Here is a 5,716-nt window from a genome sequence, read left to right as displayed (position 1 = left end):
TGCATGTAGGAGCATAGGACCAAACCGATATGTCTCACCATCATCTCCCGTGTCTTCTTTGGTAGAATATTGACATCAAAACCTAAATCAAGAATAGTATTATCCATATCATAAGCCCCTATTTGTGCACCAAACTAGATTTCTTTGTTGGCTCACTTCTTGTGCGTGACCTTATTGATTGTGTGTCTAGGTATCTGCACTATTACCCTCTTTGACTCCTTCATGCACTAGTCAATCATCTTGTGAAACCTTTGTAAAGCTCCATCATGCTACATCAAATCCAAGAAACTATTCAAGAAGGCTATAATCGATTTACTTCCTACTTTTGAACCCTCTACAATGGTTTTATCATAAAGCCAGAGAATATGGTATACTAGACCATCTTCAGAGGCATCCTATTTTGTCATGGCCATGTCTCTGTGCGTGTATTTATTGGTGTCATTCTCATTCCAAGGCTCGAAATTTGGAGGTGGGTTTGTATATTTTTGTACCCACTACTGGTTGGTATTGGTTTTCTTGGAAACATTCGCTCTAGTCTTAGTCCCTACATGTGTAACGACTTTTACTAGTGATTGATCGTTTCATTGCTCTGATGTCACTTTTTTGCAGATTTTGTCCTTTCTTCTCCTAGATTTTCACAAGTAGTTGAGGATATTCCTTTGTTGCATGGTTCAAAGCTCGGAAATAGGTGCATGTTTCACATGGATTAGGAAAATCTCTAGCCATATGTCCATGTTGACCACAGTTGTAGCAGATGATTATTCCCGTTCCTCCATACAAATAATATTGAGGAATAAAATTTGTAGAAATGAAGAAGTGCATAAAAGATAATAATACAGAAAGGATCTTGAGCAACTGAGGTGGGCCCTAACCCAAGGAAGCTCATATCCCTGAAGGAAACACAATCTAAGAACTAAAGATGTATTCTATATATATATATATATATATATATATATATATATATATTTTTATAACAAATATGACTTCATTCTGCTCGTGGAAATATTTTGAACATTCTGTTTTAACTCTTAAATTTTCATCGTTTTTGTTTTCTTCTTTCAGTTTTAGATCCGAGAGCTTTAGAAAAGAGTTGCAGATATTCAAAAGCTTTAGAAAAGAATTAGCAGATATTATCCTAGTGCTTTAGAAAAGAGTTGGAGATATTCAAAATGTAAAACGCTGTAGCTATTGAATCATCAAAAGAATAGCAGCACCAAAATGAAATGATTGATACCTCTAATATTTCTGTTTGTGTGTGTCTGAAAAGAATGAAATAGTAGATGTAATAGAAAAGGAATAATTGGAATGAAATGGTCGGTGGAAGGGTCAGGTATCCAGAATTCATTCTCTGAATCACTGAATTCAATGGAATTGAATTGAGGTGTCATTGAGCCAAAATGCTTTTAAGGAGGTTCTAATCATTGGAATTCTTTGTCATTAGCTTTCCCTACTGCCCGGAAATTTCAGGCTTAGAGGGTCGGGAATGGTTCGGCCGTGAGCTTGGGAAAAGATACTATTATTATGTGTTGCAGTCAGTTCATACTTCTGTAAATAAATATGCATACATGCTACTCTCTTGAGGAAACATTTTTAAATCTTAAAATGTGTGAAACATATATCAATGTCTTTGTCCGTGTCTTTCTGATTTCTTGATTTCGATCCAAGAGCTTTAGGGAAGAGTTAATAGATATTCAAAAGGTAAAACGCCAACACATGGAAACCATAAAGGAAACGTTGTGGCCATTGAATCATCAAAAGAATCTCGAGCTCGATTTTGTATTACCAGTACCCAAAATGAATTGATTGTGTTACATGCGTTTCTGTTTGTGTGTTTCTGACAAAGAATGAAAGGATAGATGTAATAGGAAAGAATAATTGAAAGTTTCTTTTTCTGTGTGTCTGAAAAAGAATGAAAGAATAGATCATGTGTGTCTGAAAAAGAATGAAAGAATGGGTGGAAGGGTCAGGTATCCAGAAGAATTCATTCGCTGAATTCAATGGAATGGAATTGAATTGAGGGTTCATTCGCTGAATTCAATGGAATGGAATTGAATTGAGGATTCATTTGCATTCGTGAATGGAATTGAATTGAGGGTTCATTTGCATTCGGGAGGCGGTCCCTGTGGGAATCTTTTGGTGTCTCCACAGTAATCGTAGATCATGTAGTTCTTCCTCACCCACTCCAGCCTCTGCTCTTGGTTCGATTCCAAAGCAGCCTCCACTGCAGCGGCGTCAAAAGAAGAAGCAGTAGCAGCACTGAAATTGCGGAAGGATGCGACAAAGGGCGCTTTAGTCCAATCGGTCTTCACAAGCCCACCTCTGGTTGCCCAATCATCTGCATTCCAAAGGCTGGAGTAGACGCTCATTGCTTGGCTCTTGGGATAATGATAATTGTTATCCACTTTACCCAACTCTGTCTCCCTGTTCTTAAACACTCGAATAGGACTCCCGTCTACAGAAAATCTGAACAACAAATTACAAGAATGTCAGGGTCATGGACTAGTTTGAGAGGTCACTGTATTGTTTTCAATAATATTGAAAGAAAAAGAATGATGAGAATACATACATAATTTGGTTTGATGTCCAGAGCACGGAGTAAGTGTGGAAATCCAGGGTTGGGTCGAACCACAAGTAAAATTGCTGCTCACGCCCACCAAGGCCTTGAGCAAAGACATTAGTGTGCAAAATATAAGGATCTCAGGACAGGTTGCCCAGAAATTCGAAGTCTATTTCGTCGTGTTTGGGACCTTGAGATGATAGCTGCAGACAGCCATAAGAGCAACAACAAACAAACATGTTAGCAGAAGAAGTTATACACCTTCAGTGTAATGAACCAAGGTAGTGCTAATAATTAATTGAATTCAAATAAGGTGGAGTTAATTACATAAAAAGTAGTGACTGTGCCTGCAGAGTTGCCCGGTACCAACTTGATTTGGATATCAATCTTGGCAAATAGATACTCTTGCTTGGATTGAATACCACAACCTGTCATCAAAGAAGAATATTAAGATTAACTTATCTGATCTTAGTTGAAGTTCATTGACAGAAAAAGAAAAAGGCGTAGGTAGCAGAAGAAAAGCAGAACTTCAAATAGTACCTGAAGAGCGGTCAAGAGTAAGCTGCAACTCTTGTCCATTGTCAATGATTTTAGCACGATCATTACCCCATGTAATGTCGACATCATTGTAGAAATTTGCAGAGGCAAGAGCTGCCGAGGAGGCCAATAAAAGAAAGAGGAGGTGAAGAGGTGTGTCCATGTCGATGTCGATTAGGGATTGGGAAAAGAGTTTGTGATGCAGAGCAGCAGTTCCAGAAACGAGAGAAGAGATAAATTGTCGCTGTTGAAGGTAGATGATGGGTTTGGGGTGAGTGGGTTTGGGTTTATATAGGGAGAGAAGGGTGTATGGCATCTGTGAGTGGGGAAGGGAAGAAAAGAAGGGAGGAGGAGGCGGAGGCGGGGTAGGGAGGAAACATCCGACGAAGAAGAGGCAGAGGGGCAGCCAGCCAACTGGTGTGGCTCTTTGGGTTTGGGCGTTGAGAAAACCAAGAATTCCTCATTTCTCTGTCTATTTGCGCGTTCCAACTCATCACTCTGCAGCCTCTCCATTCTCCGCGTTTCAGGTTCCCAACCCATCCAACATCCAACTGGCATTTTAGCTTTCACTTGCATAAACAAAGACAAGCAAAGCAAAGAAAGCAGCTACGTTCCTTCCACCCACCCAGCGCCACCACCTGTCACATTCAATAATTAATCTGTTTTTATGTTGTCAAGCCCTTCAATAATTAATACGTGTTTATTGCATTGGATTCTCCCAGGAAAAATCACTCCCATTTTCTTTTGTTTCACTTTGACTCCAAGTTGCACTCTCCACTCACTACTAAATAGATTATATTAATAAGGTATCATAAAAATCTTTAAAATATATATAATGAGTTGTTTTATATAAATTTGCAGTTTTCAAAATTTTTATTATGAAAATTTGCATATTTTTACCATTACTATAAAATTTCTACAAGTAATAAGTATATTGTTGTAGTAAATACTTAAAATACATATAATTTTAAAAAAAATAAAAACTTAGGCCAAATTCATGTTCAATAACTACTTTTTCTTAATAACTTTGTATATTCATTTCCACTTTTTTTTTGGATTAATGAATAGTTTCCTCTTCTTTTTGGTTCCCCCTTTACGTTGTTGGAGACACATTGGTTGAAGCTACTGAAAGTGGATCCTTGTGACAGGTTCAAGGCTATATTCTTCAACATGCAATGCTGTGAAACTTCAACCTTCAAAGGATCGGACTCAGCCTCCCTTAACGCTCAAAGGTTCAACTACCTCTTCACCATAGATCAACTCGCTCAATGAGGGAAAAATAATTCGACACTTGCAATTATACTTTAATTCGGCCTCCTAAAGCACAAAAATTCGACTTTCACTCTGGATAGATAAAGCGACCTCCTTGCTGGATCAATTTGAGCTCCCTACAAGATCAATGATTAGCTAGGGTGGCTTTACAACCACCGAATCCAACTACCACCAACTAGGGTGTATGTTCCAGCGCTGAAACTATGAAATATTGAGCGTCATCAAAGAAGAATAAGACAGCAAAGCAAAGAAAGCAGGTACGTTCCTTCCACCCACCCAGCGCCACCACCTGTCACATTCAATAATTAATCTGTTTTTTATGTTGTCAAGCCCTTCAATAATTAATACGTGTTTATTGCATTGGATTCTCCAAGGAAAAATCACTCCCATTTTCTTTTGTTTCACTTTGACTCCAAGTTGCACTCTCCACTCACTACTAAATAGATTATATTAATAAGGTATCATAAAAATCTTTAGAATATATATAATAAGTTGTTTTATATAAATTTGCAGTTTTCAAATTTTTTATTATGAAAATTTGCATATTTTTACCATTACTATAAAACTTCTACAAGTAATAAGTATATTGTTGTATATTGTTGTAGTAAATACTTAAAATACATATAATTTTAAAAAACATAAAAACTTAGGCCAAATTCATGTTCAATAACTACTTCCTCTTAATAACTTTGTATATTCATTTCCATTTTTTCTTTGGATTAATGAATAGTTTCTTCTTCTTTTTGGTTCCCCCTTTACGTTGTTGGAGACACATTGGTTTGAAGCTACTGAAAGTGGATCCTTGTGACAGGTTCAAGGCTATATTCTTCAACATGCAATGCTCTGAAACTTCAACCTTCAAAGGATCGGACTCAGCCTCCCTTAACGCTCAAAGGTTCAACTACCTCTTCACCATAGATCAGCTCGCTCAATGAGGGAAAAATAATTCGACACTTGCAATTATACTTTCATTCGGCCTCCTAAAGCACAAAAATTTGACTTTCACTCTGGATAGATAAAGCGACCTCCTTGCTGGATCAATTTGAGCTCCCTACAAGATCAATGATTAGCTAGGGTGGCTTTACAACCACCGAATCCAACTGCCACCAACTAGGGTGTATGTTCCAGCACTGAAACTATGAAATATTGAGCGTCATCAAAGAAGAATAAGATTATCTTAGCTTCATTGGAGTTAACTCAGAGAAAAACACATAACTAGCAAAATAAGTGTAGAGGAAGAGTAGAGCTTGATGGCATGAAAATCAAATTATTACCTAAAGAGAAGTCAATAGTAAGTTGCAACTATCGTCCATTGTCAAGGATTTTAGCATGATCATTGCCCCATGTGAT

At 37.5% G+C, this 5,716-nt stretch overlaps 1 pseudogene across 1 annotated transcript; it reads right to left on the bottom strand.

Annotated features, from left to right (window-relative positions):
* Positions 1–1,748: 1,748 nt before the first annotated feature.
* On the bottom strand, positions 1,749–3,512 carry LOC149249935 (xyloglucan endotransglucosylase protein 1-like; annotated as a pseudogene). The gene is made up of 5 exons (XR_016266806.1): positions 3,098–3,512; positions 2,885–2,985; positions 2,567–2,760; positions 2,102–2,463; positions 1,749–2,026 (listed from the first exon to the last, which is right to left on the bottom strand). The product of XR_016266806.1 is annotated as a xyloglucan endotransglucosylase protein 1-like (transcript).
* Positions 3,513–5,716: the final 2,204 nt, after the last annotated feature.

The sequence above is a fragment of the Pinus tabuliformis genome, chromosome 7 (genome assembly GCF_031772625.1).
Source record: "Pinus tabuliformis cultivar Carrire ecotype Pingquan chromosome 7, CPIR1, whole genome shotgun sequence".
Classification (NCBI taxonomy): Eukaryota; Viridiplantae; Streptophyta; class Pinopsida; order Pinales; family Pinaceae; genus Pinus; species Pinus tabuliformis.
The sequence above is the reverse complement of the archived record's forward strand: the minus strand, read 5'-3'. Positions and strand labels throughout refer to the sequence as shown.